Consider the following 18,066-nt stretch of genomic DNA (forward strand, 5'->3'; position numbering starts at 1 on the left):
CCCGCTGCCGCCCCGAGGTGTGGGGACATTGTTATGCACCGGGATCCCTCTGCAGACGCCCCCCGCCGCCGGCTCCGGCCGCTGCTCTGCCCGCTCACGCTGCTCCGGCCCCCACCGCTGCTCACAGCGCTCGATACCCGGCTCCCGCTGCTCACAGCACTTTACGATCCCCGCTCTCTGTCTTTCTGTCATTGCGCCCGATACCTGGCTCCCGCTGGCGGCCCCACACGCTGCGCTGCCCGCCGCTCTGCATCTGAAAGATCATGCAGGGGGAAGAGGGGGCATTACCTCACGGAGTGGGGCAATAAACGGAGATAGATAACAGAGGGGCAATAGAAGGGGGCAATACAGCGGCATAAGATAAACCTGCAGCAACAGCAGATGCTAGGTTGCAGGGGTATTTACACAGGCTTTCATAGTAACTGCACTGTGATTATATGTGTAAGCATGGCAGCCATTTTAACCATGCTTCCTGTGTCTTCCTCTGTGATTCCAGAACGTTCCAGTACTACATCTCTACTCCACCGGAGGCGCAGGGGTGTTAGTGGGAATTTGGGATCACATTTCATAGTACTGGCCACGTGTACTGCACTTGCCCAGATATATATATATATATATATATATATATATATATATATATATATATATATATAGAGACACCTTTAGTACTATTTTACTGAGTCGTGCAAGTGTCTGTGTTTTGTGTATTGTATTGTCTGTCGCCATAATGAGTAAGGCACCAGCAAAAATTGAAAAGTCTGTAGCAGTGTGTTACCGGATGGATCTACCACATGTACAGTATGTTTTGTGGATTCGGTTCAGAATACAATTTCTGCTCCGGTTTTAAAGCCAATTTCCTCCCCGAACCCTCCTTGGGAAATGCTAGCCAATGTACTGGCTGGGTTGCAATCAGAATTGACCGCCGCTCGACAGGAGCGGGAAACGGCAAGATCTGAGTCTAGGGTGAGACCGCCAGAACTACCGGAGGCGAAGGTCTAAATCCATTTTGGGTAGAGGGGATAAATTTCATATGTCTTATGATTTACCAGTTTCTGCTATGTTGCATTCTGACGATTCCATGCCAGACCTCACGGCACAAGAGGGTGAGGAGGGCGAAGTGGAGTCAGATGGTGAGGATTTTAACAGCTCCGGCATTGATAATCTCATCAGAGCGGTGCGTCAGTCTCTGAAGTTTACAGAAACTGAGGAGCCTCTCACAAATGATCAGGTTGTCTTTACTAAATGACAAAGAACTCCAATAAGTTTTCCTGCGTCGGAGTCTCTTAATAAGATGTTAGTGGAAACACGACAGGCTCCAGATAAACGGTTTTCTATACCTCGCAGATTTAAGTCTAGTTACCCGTTTCCAGATTCTGTGACATGTACATGGGAGAATCCACCAATAGTTGATTCGTCAGTGTCGAAGCTTACAAAGAAATTAACCATACCAGTGCCAGCGGCTACTACGCTTAAAGACCCTTCAGATCGCAAAATAGAAACTATGCTAAAGTCCATGTATGTAGCAGCAGGAGTGCTACTGAGACCTGGCTTGGTTGGTATCTGGGTCACTAAGGCGCTCATAGTATGGATAACAGAACTTAAGTCTGCCTTACATGACGAACACCTTTATACTTCTTGCTGATCAAATGTGTGAGGCTGCAGAGTATCTCTGTACAGCTTCTACTGACGTCTGTCAGCTCACTTCTCGTATTTCATCGTCGCTAGTTACGGCACGACGAGCACTCTGGCTGCGGGCTTGGCAAGCGGAGGCAGAGGTCAAACGAGGTATAGAGGCGTTACCTTACGATGGCAAGAAGTTGTTTGGTCCTGAATTGGACACATGGATTGCTGAGGCTAAGGGAGGAAAGTTGGTTTTCTTACCATTGCCTCCACCGGTACCAAGAAGGAGGTACTCTGGACCTTCGTTCAAATCCTTTAGACCTCAGTCCTTTCGAGGACGTGGCAGAGGAACAGCCACGCCTGGTAGACGTGGACGTGGTTTCCAACAAACCAACACAAGTCGTCAGGACGCTAAGGTTACCGACAAGCCAGTGGCATGACGGGCTCCCAGCCCATCTCGGTTCTCCGATTGTGGGAGCACGCCTTCAGACGTTCCAGTTGGCGTGGTTCCAGACATCCGCGGATGGGTGGATCCGCAATTTAGTGTTAAAAGGTTACAAAATAGAGTTCGACTGTCTTCCGCCACTGCGGTTTTTCAAGACAGGATTGCCTCTGTCGGACGACTAGAGGGCGGTTCTGCAAATTGCCATTCAGTCCCTACTGGATTCAGCAGTTTTGATTCCGGTCCCTGTACACCAACAGGGTCAGGGTTATTATTCCAGTCTGTTTGTGGTACCGAAGCCGGATGGCTCAGTCAGACCAATATTGAACTTGAAGGGTCTCAATCGGTACTTACTACAGATTCAAGATGGAATCTCTGCGTTCCGTGATTGCGGGTTTGGAGCCAAAGGAATTCATGATTGCGCTAGATCTCAAGGATGCGTACTTACACATTCCGATTTGGCAGCCTCATCAGAGATTCTTGCGGTTTGCAATACGCCAGAACCATTACCAGTTTCAGGCTCTACCGTTTGGCCTATCGTCAGCGCCTCGGGTGTTCACCAAAGTGATGTCTGTGATGATAGCTCATCTCAGATCCCTGGGAGTGACAATAGTTCCGTATTTAGACGATCTACTCATCAAAGCCCCGTCTCAACACATACTTCTCCAACATGCGCTGCTAACGTACAATGTACTGGTTCACCATGGTTGGATTGTCAACTACAAGAAATCACATCTAATTCCGTCTCAACGCCTTCAATTCCTAGGTATGATTTTCGATACGGTCAATCAAAGAATTTACCTACCACAACAGAAAGTACAGATTCTACGCCATCTGGTACAATTAGTGCTCAAGCCACGCACAGTGTCGGTACATTTGTGCATTCGCCTCTTAGGCACAATGGTGGCAGCTTTCGAAGCGCTTCAGTTCGGAAGATTTCACTCGCGTCCATTTCAACTGGATGTACTCGCACAGTGGTCGGGCCCGCATCTGCAGATTCACCACAGGGTGAGGTTGTCGGCAAGGGTGTCTCTGCTCTGGTGGCTCAAGGAACACAATCTAACCGCAGGGAGACTGTTCGGCGGCTGGAATTGGATAATTGTAACGACGTACGCCAGTCTCAGAGGTTGGGGAGCTGTAGTTCAAAATTGTCAGCTCCAGGGTCTCTGGGCGGATCACGAGAGATTGCTGTCTATAAATGTACTGGAACTCCGCGCAATTTACAATGCGTTACGACAAGCAGTGCACATGCTTCGGTCTCACACTGTCCAGGTGCAGTCAGACAATGCGACGGCGGTCGCATACATCAACAAACAAGGAGGAATGAGAAGCCGCATGGCAATGCGGGAAGTAGCTCGAATCCTCAATTGGGCGGAATACCACCAGGTGATATTGTCGGCAGTGTTCATTCCGGGAGTGGACAACTGGGAAGCGGATTATCTCAGTCGTCGGGATTTTCATCCAGGAGAATGGGCATTAAATCCAGAAGTGTTTCACATGTTGGTTCAGCGGTGGGGTTATCCTCAGGTGGACCTGATGGCGTCTCGACACAATCACCAGACGCTCCAGTATGTGTCCAGAACGAGAGATCCAAAGGCAGTGGCGGTGGATGCTCTCACCGTCGCGTGGCCGTACAGCCTTGTGTATCTGTTTCCACCGTTTCCGTTGCTACCTCTGGTGCTAAAACGGATCAAAAGAGAGTCTGTCAGTCATATTAGTGGCGCCTCATTGGCCTCGGAGAGCTTGGTTCTCGGATCTCCGCGGACTACTCTCAGACGAACCTTGGCCGCTCCCTCTACGTCCGGACTTGTTACAACAGGGTCCGTTCCTTTACCCCGATTTAGCGCGGCTGCGTTTGACGGGGTGGCTGTTGAGACCGCCCTCTTAAGAAAAGAGAGCATTCCAGAATCGGTTATACCAACAATATTACGTGCTAGGAAGCCAGTTACGGCAGCTCATTATTACAGAATTTGGCGTGCCTATATAGGTTGGTGTGAAACTTGTAAGTTTCCGACATCATCTTTCAAGTTATCCCGTCTTCTGTTATTTCTACAGATTGGGTTGGATGGAGGACTGCGTTTATCTACACTTAAGGTGCAGGTATCTGCATTGTCAATTTATTTTCAAAGACGATTGGCTTTATTGCCGTCGGTACACACTTTTCTGCAGGGTGTCCTCAGAGTACAGCCTCCATTCATTCCACCTACAGCGCCATGGGACTTGAATCTGGTTTTAGATTTCTTACAGTCTTCATATTTTGAACCCTTACAACAAGTGGATATAAAGTTTCTCACTTGGAAAACAATTTTTCTTCTAGCCTTAGCTTCGGCAAGGCGTGTTTCAGATTTGGGTGCCTTGTCATGCAAGCCACCGTATTTGGTGTTTCATGATGACAGAGCGGAACTTCGGACGAATCCCGCTTTCTTACCAAAGGTAGTGTCATCTTTTCACATCAACCAATAGTAGTTCCTGTGTTGACAGCACATTCTGGAACTCTAGATGTGGTATGTGCTTTACGCGTTTATGTATCCCGAACGTCTACAGTTCGTAAGACGGATACGTTGTTTGTTCTCTATGATGCTGCCAAGATGGGTTGGCCAGCGTCTAAGCAGACCTTATCCAGATGGATAAAACTGACCATACGTCAGGCTTACCTTCATGCTAGGTTACAGCCGCCTACATCGGTAACAGCTCATTCCACACGTTCTGTGGGAACTTCATGGGCAGCTGGTCGTGGAGCTTCTACGACGCAGCTTTGCCGTGCGGCTACATGGTCTTCAGTGCACACGTTTGTGCGCTTTTACAAGTTTGATACGTTTGCGGCATCAGCATCTAGCTTTGGCTGCCTACTGTTACAGGTGCCAAACAGCTCTCCCGCCCACGGGGGAAGCTTTGGTCCGTCCCAAGAGTACTCCAGTGACCCCTAGTGGATGAAAAAGAAGGAAGGATTTTGGTACTTACCAGGTAAATCCTTTTCTTTGAATCCATAGGGGGCACTGGACGCCCACCCAGAGCAGTTTTACCTGGTTTGTGGTAAGTTCAGGGGATCTTATGGTAACACACTCTCACCGACTGGTTCACATTATCAAGTGCTGGTTATGGTGTCAACTGTTTAGTTGTCAGTAACGTTATGTGTCAACTTTGTTGTTGTCCGTTATGTTATATGTAATACTCCATTGTCAACCTCTCTATAGTTCCTGTTCGGCTCAGTAAAAAACACTGAGGTACTCGGGGATATGGAGGGGTGGAGTGTTCTAAATTTAAATATTCAGTGCCCTGTTCCTACGGAAACCGTCCATATCCCAAGAGTACTCCAGTGCCCCCTGTGGATTCAAAGAAAAGGATTTACCTGGTAAGTACCAAAATCCTACCTTCTTACCTTATGTCCCCCCGCAGCATACTAAGAAGGCACCTCATTATCAAATGCAATCCTTTCGTTCCAATAAAAACAAGAAGGTGCGGGGATCGTCCTTTGTTACCAGAGGAAAAGGCAGGGGAATGAAGCTGCACACAGCTAGTTCCCAAGAGCAGAAGTCCTCCCCTGCGTCTGCAAAGTCCACCGCATGACGCTAAGGCTTCCTGGGGGGAGGCAGATCTGGTGGGGGCTCGTCTTCGGTTTTTCAGCCACGTCTGGGTTCAGTCGCAGGTGGATCCCTGGGCAGTAGAGATTGTTGCTCAGGGATACAGGCTAGAATTCGAAGACTTGCCTCCTCGCCGGTTTTTCAAATCGGCTCTGCCGACGTCCCCGTCAGAGAGGGAGTCAGTGTTGACAGCAATCCAACAATTGTATGTTCAACAGGTGATTGTCACAGTTCCTCATCTCCAGCAGGGAGAGGGATATTATTCAACCGTTTGTGGTCCCGAAACCGGACGGTTCGGTCAGGCCCATTTTAAACATGAAATCTCTGAACTTGTACTTGAAAAGGTTCAAGTTCAAAATGGAATCACTCCGGGCGGTCATCGCCAGCCTGGAGGGGGGGGATTGGATGGTGTCCCTGGACATAAAGGATGCATACCTTCATGTTCCAATATTCCCCCCCCCCATCAGGCGTTCCTGAGATTTGCAGTGCAGGACTGTCACTACCAATTTCAGACGTTGCTGTTTGGGCTGTCCACGGCCCCGAGGGTTTTCACCAAGGTAATGGCGGAAATGATGGTGCTCCTGCGCAGGCAGGGGGTCACAATTATCCCATACTTGGACGATCTCCTAATAAAGGCGAGATCTCGGGAGAAGTTGCTGGACAGCGTGTCTCTGTCCATGAAGACGTTGCCGCTACATGGCTGGATTCTCAATATACCGAAGTCCCAGCTAGTTCCTACAACGCGTCTGACCTTTCTGGGCCTGATCCTAGACACAGACAAGAAAAAATAAGAATTTACTTACCGATAATTCTATTTCTCATAGTCCGTAGTGGATGCTGGGACTCCGTAAGGACCATGGGGAATAGCGGCTCCGCAGGAGACTGGGCACAAAAGTAAAAGCTTGAACTAGCTGGTGTGCACTGGCTCCTCCCCCTATGACCCTCCTCCAAGCCTCAGTTGGGATACTGTGCCCGGACGAGCGTACATAATAAGGAAGGATCTTGAATCCCGGGTAAGACTCATACCAGCCACACCAATCACACCGTACAACCTGTGATCCGAACCCAGTTAACAGTATGATAAACGAAGGAGCCTCTGAAAAGATGGCTCACAACAATAATAACCCGAATTTTGTAACAATAACTATATACAAGTATTGCAGACAATCCGCACTTGGGATGGGCGCCCAGCATCCACTACGGACTATGAGAAATAGAATTATCGGTAAGTAAATTCTTATTTTCTCTAACGTCCTAAGTGGATGCTGGGACTCCGTAAGGACCATGGGGATTATACCAAAGCTCCCAAACGGGCGGGAGAGTGCGGATGACTCTGCAGCACCGAATGAGAGAACTCCAGGTCCTCCTCAGCCAGGGTATCAAATTTGTAGAATTTAGCAAACGTGTTTGCCCCTGACCAAGTAGCTGCTCGGCAAAGTTGTAAAGCCGAGACCCCTCGGGCAGCCGCCCAAGATGAGCCCACCTTCCTTGTGGAATGGGCTTTTACAGATTTTGGCTGTGGCAGGCCTGCCACAGAATGTGCAAGCTGAATTGTACTACAAATCCAACGAGCAATCGTCTGCTTAGAAGCAGGAGCACCCAGCTTGTTGGGTGCATACAGGATAAACAGCGAGTCAGATTTCCTGACTCCAGCCGTCCTGGAAATATATATTTTCAGGGCCCTGACTACGTCCAGTAACTTGGAGTCCTCCAAGTCCCTAGTAGCCGCAGGCACCACAATAGGCTGGTTCACGTGAAACGCTGAAACCACCTTTGGGAGAAATTGAGGACGAGTCCTCAATTCTGCCCTATCCGTGTGAAAAATCAGGTAAGGGCTTTTATAAGATAAAGCCGCCAATTCTGAGACACGCCTGGCTGAAGCCAGGGCTAACAGCATTACCACCTTCCATGTGAGATATTTTAATTCCACAGTGGTGAGTGGTTCAAACCAATGTGATTTTAGGAACCCCAAAACCACATTGAGATCCCAAGGTGCCACCGGGGGCACAAAAGGAGGCTGTATATGCAGTACCCCTTTGACAAACGTCTGGACTTCAGGCACTGAAGCCAGTTCTTTTTGGAAGAAAATCGACAGGGCCGAAATTTGAACCTTAATGGACCCTAATTTTAGGCCCATAGACAGTCCTGTTTGCAGGAAATGTAGGAAGCGACCCAGTTTAAATTCCTCTGTAGGGGCCTCTTTGGCCTCACACCACGCAACATATTTTCGCCAAATGCGGTGATAATGTTTTGCGGTTACATCCTTCCTGGCCTTTATCAGGGTAGGGATGACTTCTTCTGGAATGCCTTTTTCCTTCAGGATCCGGCGTTCAACCGCCATGCCGTCAAACGCAGCCGCGGTAAGTCTTGGAACAGACAAGGCCCCTGCTGGAGCAGGTCCTTTCTTAGAGGTAGAGGCCACGGTTCCTCCGTGAGCATCTCTTGAAGTTCCGGGTACCAAGTCCTTCTTGGCCAATCCGGAACCACGAGTATAGTTCTTACTCCTCTCCTTTTTATGATTCTCAGTACTTTTGGTATGAGAGGCAGAGGAGGGAACACATACACTGACTGGTACACCCATGGTGTTACCAGAGCGTCCACCGCTATTGCCTGAGGGTCCCTTGACCTGGCGCAATATCTGTCTAGTTTTTTGTTGAGACGGGACGCCATCATGTCCACCTTTGGTTTTTCCCAACGGTTTACCATCTCTTGGAAGACTTCTGGATGAAGTCCCCACTCCCCCGGGTGAAGGTCGTGTCTGCTGAGGAAGTCCGCTTCCCAGTTGTCCACTCCCGGAATGAACACTGCTGACAGTGCTATCACATGATTCTCCGCCCAGCGAAGAATCCTTGCAGCTTCTGCCATCGCCCTCCTGCTTCTCGTGCCGCCCTGTCTGTTTACGTGGGCGACTGACGTGATGTTGTCCGATTGGATCAATACCGCCTGACCCTGAAGCAGGGGTTTTGCTTGACTTAGGGCATTGTAAATGGCCCTTAGTTCCAGAATGTTTATATGAAGAGATGTTTCCATGCTTGACCACAAGCCCTGGAAATTTCGTCCCTGTGTGACTGCTCCCCAGCCTCTCAGGCTGGCATCCGTGGTCACCAGGATCCAATCCTGAATGCCGAATCTGCGGCCCTCTAGTAGATGAGCACTCTGCAGCCACCACAGAAGAGACACCCTTGTCCTTGGCGACAGGGTTATCCGCTGATGCATCTGAAGATGCGATCCGGACCATTTGTCCAGAAGATCCCACTGAAACGTTCTTGCATGGAATCTTCCGAATGGAATCGCTTCATAAGAAGCCACCATTTTTCCCAGGACCCTCGTGCACTGATGCACTGACACCTGGCCTGGTTTTAGGAGATTCCTGACTAGCTCGGATAACTCCCTGGCCTTCTCCTCTGGGAGAAACACCTTTTTCTGGACTGTGTCCAGAATCATTCCTAGGAACAGGAGACGTGTTGTTGGAATCAGCTGCGATTTTGGAATATTTAGAATCCACCCGTGCTGACGTAACACTAACTGAGATAGTGCTACTCCGACTTCTAACTGTTCCCTGGACCTTGCCCTTATCAGGAGATCGTCCAAGTAAGGGATAATTAAAACGCCTTTTCTTCGAAGAAGAATCATCATTTCGGCCATTACCTTGGTAAAGACCCGAGGTGCCGTGGACAACCCAAACGGCAGCGTCTGAAACTGATAATGACAGTTTTGTACTACAAACCTGAGGTACCCTTGGTGAGAAGGGTAGATTGGGACGTGGAGATAAGCATCTTTGATGTCCAGAGACACCATATAGTCCCCTTCTTCCAGGTTTGCTATCACTGCTCTGAGTGACTCCATCTTGAATTTGAACCTCTTTATGTAAGTGTTCAAGGATTTTAGATTTAAAATTGGTCTCACCGAGCCGTCCGGCTTCGGTACCACAAACAGCGTGGAATAATACCCCTTTCCCTGTTGTAGGAGAGGTACCTTGATTATCACCTGCTGGGAATACAGCTTGTGAATGGCTTCCAAAACTGCCTCCCTGTCGGAGGGAGACTTTGGTAGAGCAGACTTCAGGAACCGGCGAGCGGGAGACGTCTCGAATTCCAGTTTGTACCCCTGTGATACTACCTGCAGAATCCAGGGGTCCACTTGCGAGTGAGCCCACTGCGCGTTGAAATTTTTGAGACGGGCCCCCACCGTGTCCGAGTCCGCTTGTAAAGCCCCAGCGTCATGCTGAAGACTTGGCAGAAGCAGAGGAGAGCTTCTGCTCCTGGGAAGAGGCTGCCTGGTGCAGTCTTTTTCCTCTTCCTCTGCCCTGGGGCAGAAATGAGTGGCCTTTTGCCCGCTTGTACTTATGGGAACGAAAGGACTGAGTTTGAAAAGACGGTGTCTTTTTCTGCTGAGAGGTGACCTGGGGTAAAAAGGTGGACTTTCCGGCCGTTGCCGTGGCCACCAGGTCCGATAGACCGGCCCCAAATAACTCCTCCCCTTTATACGGCAATACTTCCATATGTCGTTTGGAATCCGCATCCCCTGACAACTGTCGCGTCCATAACGCTCTTCTGGCAGAAATGGACATAGCACTCACTCTTGATGCCAGGGTGCAAATATCCCTCTGTGCATCACGCATATATAGTAATGCATCCTTCAAATGCTCTATAGTTAGTAATATACTGTCCCTATCCAGGGTATCAATATTTTCAGTCAGGGAATCCGACCACGCCACTCCAGCACTGCACATCCAGGCTGAGGCGATTGCTGGTCGCAGTATAACACCAGTATGTGTGTATATACCCTTCAGGATATTTCTCTATCGTCCTAAGTGGATGCTGGGGTTCCTGAAAGGACCATGGGGGATAGCGGCTCCGCAGGAGACAGGGCACAAAAGTAAAGCTTTTACAGGTCAGGTGGTGTGTACTGGCTCCTCCCCCTATGACCCTCCTCCAGACTCCAGTTAGATTTTTGTGCCCGGCCGAGAAGGGTGCAATTCTAGGTGGCTCTCATAAAGAGCTGCTTAGAGAGTTTAGCTTAGGTTTTTTATTTTACAGTGATTCCTGCTGGCAACAGGATCACTGCAACGAGGGACAGAGGGGAGAAGAAGTGAACTCACCTGCGTGCAGGATGGATTGGCTTCTTGGCTACTGGACATGAAGCTCCAGAGGGACGATCACAGGTACAGCCTGGATGGTCACCGGAGCCACGCCGCCGGCCCCCTCACAGATGCTGAAGCAAGAAGAGGTCCAGAATCGGCGGCTGAAGACTCCTGCAGTCTTCTTAAGGTAGCGCACAGCACTGCAGCTGTGCGCCATTTTCCTCTCAGCACACTTCACACGGCAGTCGCTGGGGGGGGGGCGCCCTGGGAGGCAAATGAAAACCTTTAAAAAGGCTAAAAATACCTCACATATAGCCCCAGAGGCTATATGGAGATATTTACCCCTGCCTAAATGTACTAAATAGCGGGAGACGAGCCCGCCGAAAAAGGGGTGGGGCCTATCTCCTCAGCACACGGCGCCATTTTCTGTCACAGCTCCGCTGGTCAGGAAGGCTCCCAGGTCTCTCCCCTGCACTGCACTACAGAAACAGGGTATAACAGAGAGGGGGGGCAGAATAAATGGCAATATATTAATATAAAAGCAGCTATAAGGGAGCACTTAATCATAAGGCTATCCCTGTCATATATAGCGCTTTTTGGTGTGTGCTGGCAGACTCTCCCTCTGTCTCCCCAAAGGGCTAGTGGGTCCTGTCTTCGTATAGAGCATTCCCTGTGTGTCTGCTGTGTGTCGGTACGTGTGTGTCGACATGTATGAGGACGTTATTGGTGTGGAGGCGGAGCAATTGCCAAATATGAGGATGTCACCTCCTAGGGGGTCGACACCAGAATGGATGCCTTTATTTGTGGAATTACGGGATAGCGTCAACTCGCTTAAGCAGTCGTTTGCCGACATGAGGCGGCCGGACACTCAATTAGTGTCTGTCCAGGCGCCTCAAACACCGTCAGGGGCTGTAAAACGTCCCTTGCCTCAGTCGGTCGACACAGACCCAGACACAGGCACTGATTCCGGTGGTGAAGGTGACGAATCAACCGTATTTTCCAGTAGGGCCACACGTTATATGATTTTGGCAATAAAGGAGATGTTACATTTAGCTGATACTACAGGTACCACTAAACAGGGTATTATGTGGGGTGTGAAAAAACTACCAGTAGTTTTTACCGAATCAGAAGAATTAAATGACGTGTGTGATGAAGCGTGGGGTGCCCCGATAAAAAACTGCTAATTTCAAAGAAGTTATTGGCTTTATACCCTTTCCCGCCAGAGGTTAGGGAGCGCTGGGAAACACCTCCTAGGGTGGACAAAGCGCTAACACGCTTATCAAAACAAGTGGCGTTACCCTCTCCTGAGACGGACGCACTTAAAGATCCATCGGATAGGAGGATGGAAAATATCCAAAAAGGTATATACACACATGCAGGTGTTATACTACGACCAGCTATTGCGACTGCCTGGATGTGCAGTGCTGGGGTAGTTTGGTCAGAGTCCCTGATCGAAAATATTGATACCCTGGACAGGGACAATATTTTACTGTCGTTAGAACAAATAAAGGATGCATTTCTTTATATGCGTGATGCACAGAGAGATATCTGCACACTGGCATCACGGGTAAGTGCTATGTCCATTTCGGCCAGAAGAGCTTTATGGACACGACAGTGGACAGGCGATGCGTAGAGGAGTTCTTTGAGGTCGGTCTATCGGATTTGGTGGCCACGGCTACGGCCGGGAAATCCACCTTTCTACCTCAAGTCACTCCCCAACAGAAAAAGGCACCGACCTTTCAACCGCAGCCCTTTCGTTCCTTTAAAAATAAGAGAGCAAAGGGCTATTCATATCTGCCACGAGGCAGAGGACGAGGGAAGAGACAGCAACAGGCAGCTCCTTCCCAGGAACAGAAGCCCTCCCCGGCTTCTACAAAAGCCTCAGCATGACGCTGGGGCTTCGCAAGCGGACTCGGGGGCGGTAGGCGGTCGTCTCAAAAATTACAGCGCGCAGTGGGCTCACTCGCAGGTAAATCCCTGGATCCTGCAGATAATATCTCAGGGGTACAGGTTGAAATTAGAGACAGAGCCACCTCGCCGTTTCCTGAAGTCTGCTTTACCAACGTCCCCCTCAGAAAGGGAGACGGTTTTGGAAGCCATTCACAAGCTGTATTCTCAGCAGGTGATAGTCAAGGTACCTCTTCTACAACAAGGGAAGGGGTATTATTCCACTCTATTTGTGGTACCGAAGCCGGATGGCTCGGTAAGGCCTATTCTAAATCTGAAGTCCTTGAACCTATACAAAAAGAAGTTCAAGTTCAAGATGGAGTCACTCAGAGCAGTGATAGCGAACCTGGAAGAAGGGGACTTTATGGTATCCTTGGACATCAAGGATGCGTATCTCCACGTTCCAATTACCCCTCACACCAGGGGTACCTCAGGTTCGTTGTACAAAACTGTCACTATCAGTTTCAGACGCTGCCGTTTGGTTTGTCCACGGCACCTCGGGTCTTTACAAAGGTAATGGCCGAGATAATATTTCTTCTTCGAAGAAAAGGCGTATTAATTATCCCATACTTGGACGATCTCCTAATAAGGGCAAGGTCCAGAGAACAGCTAGAGATGGGTTTAGCACTATCTCAAGAGGTGCTAAAGCAGCACGGATGGATTCTGAATATTCCAAAATCCCAATTAATGCCGACAACTCGTCTGCTGTTCCTGGGGATGATTCTGGACACAGTTCAGAAAAAGGTTTTTCTTCCCGAAGAAAAAGCCAAGGAGTTATCTGACCTGGTCAGGAACCTCCTAAAACCAGGAAAGGTGTCTGTACATCAATGCACAAGAGTCCTGGGAAAAAATGGTAGCTTCTTACGAAGCAATCCCTTTCGGCAGATTCCATGCAAAGGGATCTGTTGGACAAATGGTCAGGGTCGCATCTTCAGATGCACCTGCGGATAACCCTGTCGCCAAGGACAAGGGTATCTCTCCTGTGGTGGTTGCAGGAGGCTCATCTATTGGAGGGCCGCAGATTCGGCATACAGGATTGGATCCTGGTGACCACGGACGCCAGCCTGAGAGGCTGGGGAGCAGTCACACAGGGAAGAAACTTCCAGGGAGTGTGGACGAGCCTGGAAAAGTCTCTTCACATAAACATTCTGGAACTAAGAGCGATCTACAATGCTCTAAGCCAGGCGGAACCTCTGCTTCAAGGAAGACCGGTGTTGATCCAGTCGGACAACATCACGGCAGTCGCCCATGTAAACAGACAGGGCGGCACAAGAAGCAGGAGTGCAATGGCAGAAGCTGCCAGGATCCTTCGCTGGGCGGAGAATCACGTGATAGCTTTGTCAGCAGTATTCATCCCGGGCGTGGACAACTGGGAAGCAGACTTCCTCAGCAGACACGATCTTCACCCGGGAGAGTGGGGACTTCATCCAGAAGTTTTTCACATGCTAATAAACCGTTGGGAAAAACCAATGGTGGACATGATGGCGTCTCGCCTCAACAAAAAACTGGACAGGTATTGCGCCAGGTCAAGAGATCCGCAGGCAATAGCTGTGGACGCGCTGGTAACACCTTGGGTGTATCAGTCGGTGTATGTGTTTCCTCCTCTGCCTCTCATACCAAAGGTATTGAGAATTATACGGCGAAGAGGAGTAAGAACGATACTAGTGGCTCCGGATTGGCCAAGAAGGACTTGGTACCCGGAACTTCAAGAGATGGTCACGGACGAGCCGTGGCCTCTACCTCTGAGAAGGGATCTGCTCCAGCAGGGTCCGTGTCTCTTTCAAGACTTACCGCGGCTGCGTTTGACGGCATGGCGGTTGAACGCCAGATCCTAAAAGGAAAAGGCATTCCAGAAGAAGTCATTCCTACCTTGATAAAGGCAAGGAAGGAAGTCACCGCGAAACATTATCACCGTATTTGGCGAAAATATGTTGCGTGGTGCGAGGATCGGAGTGCTCCGACGGAGGAATTTCAACTGGGTCGTTTCCTACATTTCCTGCAATCAGGATTGTCTATGGGTCTCAAATTGGGATCTATAAAGGTTCAAATTTCGGCCCTGTCAATATTCTTCCAAAAAGAATTGGCCTCAGTCCCTGAGGTCCAGACTTTTGTCAAAGGAGTACTGCATATACAGCCTCCTGTGGTGCCTCCGGTGGCACCGTGGGATCTAAATGTAGTTTTAGATTTCCTCAAATCCCATTGGTTTGAACCACTAAAGAATGTGGATTTGAAATATCTCACATGGAAAGTGACTATGTTACTGGCCCTGGCTTCGGCCAGGAGAGTATCTGAACTGGCGGCTTTATCTTATAAAAGCCCTTATTTAATTTTCCATTCGGATAGGGCAGAGCTGCGGACGCGTCCGCATTTTCTCCCTAAGGTGGTATCAGCGTTTCACCTGAACCAGCCTATTGTAGTGCCTGCGGCTACAGACGACTTGGAGGACTCCAAGTTGTTAGACGTTGTCAGAGCCTTAAAAATATATATTTCAAGGACGGCTGGAGTCAGAAAATCTGTCTCGCTGTTTATACTGTATGCACCCAACAAGTTGGGTGCTCCTGCTTCTAAGCAGTCGATTGCTCGTTGGATTTGTAACACAATTCAACTTGCACATTCTGTGGCAGGCCTGCCACAGCCTAAATCTGTTAAGGCCCATTCCACAAGGAAGGTGGGCTCATCTTGGGCGGCTGCCCGAGGGGTCTCGGCATTACAACTCTGCCGAGCAGCTACGTGGTCAGGGGAGAACACGTTTGTAAAATTTTACAAATTTGATACCCTGGCAAAAGAGGACCTGGAGTTCTCTCATTCGGTGCTGCAGAGTCATCCGCACTCTCCCGCCCGTTTGGGAGCTTTGGTATAATCCCCATGGTCCTTTCAGGAACCCCAGCATCCACTTAGGACGATAGAGAAAATAAGAATTTACTTACCGATAATTCTATTTCTCGGAGTCCGTAGTGGATGCTGGGCGCCCATCCCAAGTGCGGATTATCTGCAATACTTGTACATAGTTATTGTTAACTAATTCGGGTTATTGTTTAGGAAGCCATCTTTCAGAGGCTCCTCTGTTATCATACTGTTAACTGGGTTTAGATCACAAGTTGTACGGTGTGATTGGTGTGGCTGGTATGAGTCTTACCCGGGATTCAAAATCCTCCCTTATTGTGTACGCTCGTCCGGGCACAGTACCTAACTGGAGTCTGGAGGAGGGTCATAGGGGGAGGAGCCAGTACACACCACCTGACCTGTAAAAGCTTTACTTTTGTGCCCTGTCTCCTGCGGAGCCGCTATCCCCCATGGTCCTTTCAGGAACCCCAGCATCCACTACGGACTCCGAGAAATAGAATTATCGGTAAGTAAATTCTTATTTTTCCAGCCTTCTATCCGCTGGTTCTTTGAGGGCGGCCGTATCAGGAGACGGTAACGCTACTTGTTTAGATAAACGTGTGAGCGCTTTATCTACTCTAGGGGGTGTTTCCCAACGCGCCCTAACCTCTGGCGGGAAAGGGTATAGTGCCAATAATTTTTTTAGAAATTAGCACTTTTTTATCGGGGGAAACCCACGCTTTATCACACACCTCATTTAATTCATCTGACTCAGGAAAAGCTACTGGTAGTTTTTTTACTCCCCACATAATACCCTTCTTTGTGGTACTTGTAGTGTCAGAAATGTTCAATGCCTCCTTCATTGCCGTGATCATGTAACGTGTGGCCCTACTGGACATTACGTTTGTCTCCTCACCGTCGACACTGGACTCAGTATCTGTGTCTGGGTCTGTGTCGACCCACTGAGGTAACGGGCGTTTTATCGCCCCTGACGGTGTCTGAGACGCCTGGACAGGCACTAATTGATTTGTCGGCTGTCTCATGTCGTCAACAGTTTTTTGTAAAGTGCTGACATTGTCACGTAGTTCTTTAAATACAACCATCCAGTCAGGTGTCGACTCCCTAGGGGGTGACATCACTAACACAGGCAATTGCTCTGCTTCCACATCATTTTCCTCCTCATACATGTCGACACAATCGTACCGACACCCAGCACACACACAGGGAATGCTCTGATAGAGGACAGGACCCCACTAGCCCTTTGGGGAGACAGAGGGAGAGTTTGCCAGCACACACCAGAGCGCTATATATATATATATATATATATATATATATATAATATGGATAACCTTATATAAGTGTTACTCCCTTTTATAGCTGCTGTTTATAATTTAGCTGCCAATAGTGCCCCCCCTCTCTCGTTTTTACCCTGATTCTGTAGGGACTGCAGGGGAGAGTCAGGGAGCCGTCCTTCCAGCGGAACTGTGAGGGAAAATGGCGCTTGTGTGCTGAGGAGATAGGCTCCACCCCTTCACGACGGCCTTATCGCCCGCTTTTTTCTGGAAAACTGGCAGGGGTTAAATACATCCATATAGCCCAGGAGCTATATGTGATGTATTTCTTTTGCCATCCTAAGGTATTTCAGTTTTTATTGCGTCTCAGGGCGCTCCCCCCTAGCGCCCTGCACTCTCAGTGACCGGAGTGTGAAGTGTGCTGAGAGCAATGGCGCACAGCTGCAGTGCTGTGCGCTACCTTAGTTGAAGACAGGAACGTCTTCGGCCGCCGATTTCACCGGACCTCTTAGTTCTTCTGGCTCTGTAAGGGGGCCGGCGGCGCGGCTCCGGGACCCATCCAGGCTGAACCTGTGATTGTCCCTCTGGAGCTAATGTCCAGTAGCCTAAGAAGCCCAATCCACTCTGCACGCAGGTGAGTTCGCTTCTTCTCCCCTTAGTCCCGCGATGCAGTGAGCCTGTTGCCAGCAGGACTCACTGAAAATAAAAAACCTAAAATAAACTTTTACTCTGAGCAGCTCAGGAGAGCCACCTAGCATGCACCCTTCTCGTTCGGGCACAAGAATCTAACTGAGGCTTGGAGGAGGGTCATAGGGGGAGGAGCCAGTGCACACCAGCTAGTTCAAGCTTTTACTTTTGTGCCCAGTCTCCTGCGGAGCCGCTATTCCCCATGGTCCTTACGGAGTCCCAGCATCCACTTAGGACGTTAGAGAAAGGTTTTTCTTCCGATCGAAAAGGTTCAGGAACTCATGACCATGGTCAGGAACCTATTGAAACCAAAGAAGGTTTCGGTGCACGCGGGTCCTGGGGAAGATGGTGGCTTCATACGAGGCCATCCCTTTCGGCAGATTCCATGCGAGGACTTTTCAATGGGACCTCTTGGACAAGTGGTCCGGGTCCCATTTACAAATGCATCAAAGGATCACCCTGTCTCCCAGGACCAGGGTATCTCTCCTGTGGTGGCTGAACAGTGCTCACCTTCTAGAGGGTCGCAGGTTCGGCGTTCAGGACTGGGTCCTGGTGACCACGGACGCAAGCCTCCGAGGCTGGGGAGCAGTG

Source organism: Pseudophryne corroboree, chromosome 10 (assembly GCF_028390025.1).
Source record: "Pseudophryne corroboree isolate aPseCor3 chromosome 10, aPseCor3.hap2, whole genome shotgun sequence".
NCBI classification, from domain to species: domain Eukaryota; kingdom Metazoa; phylum Chordata; class Amphibia; order Anura; family Myobatrachidae; genus Pseudophryne; species Pseudophryne corroboree.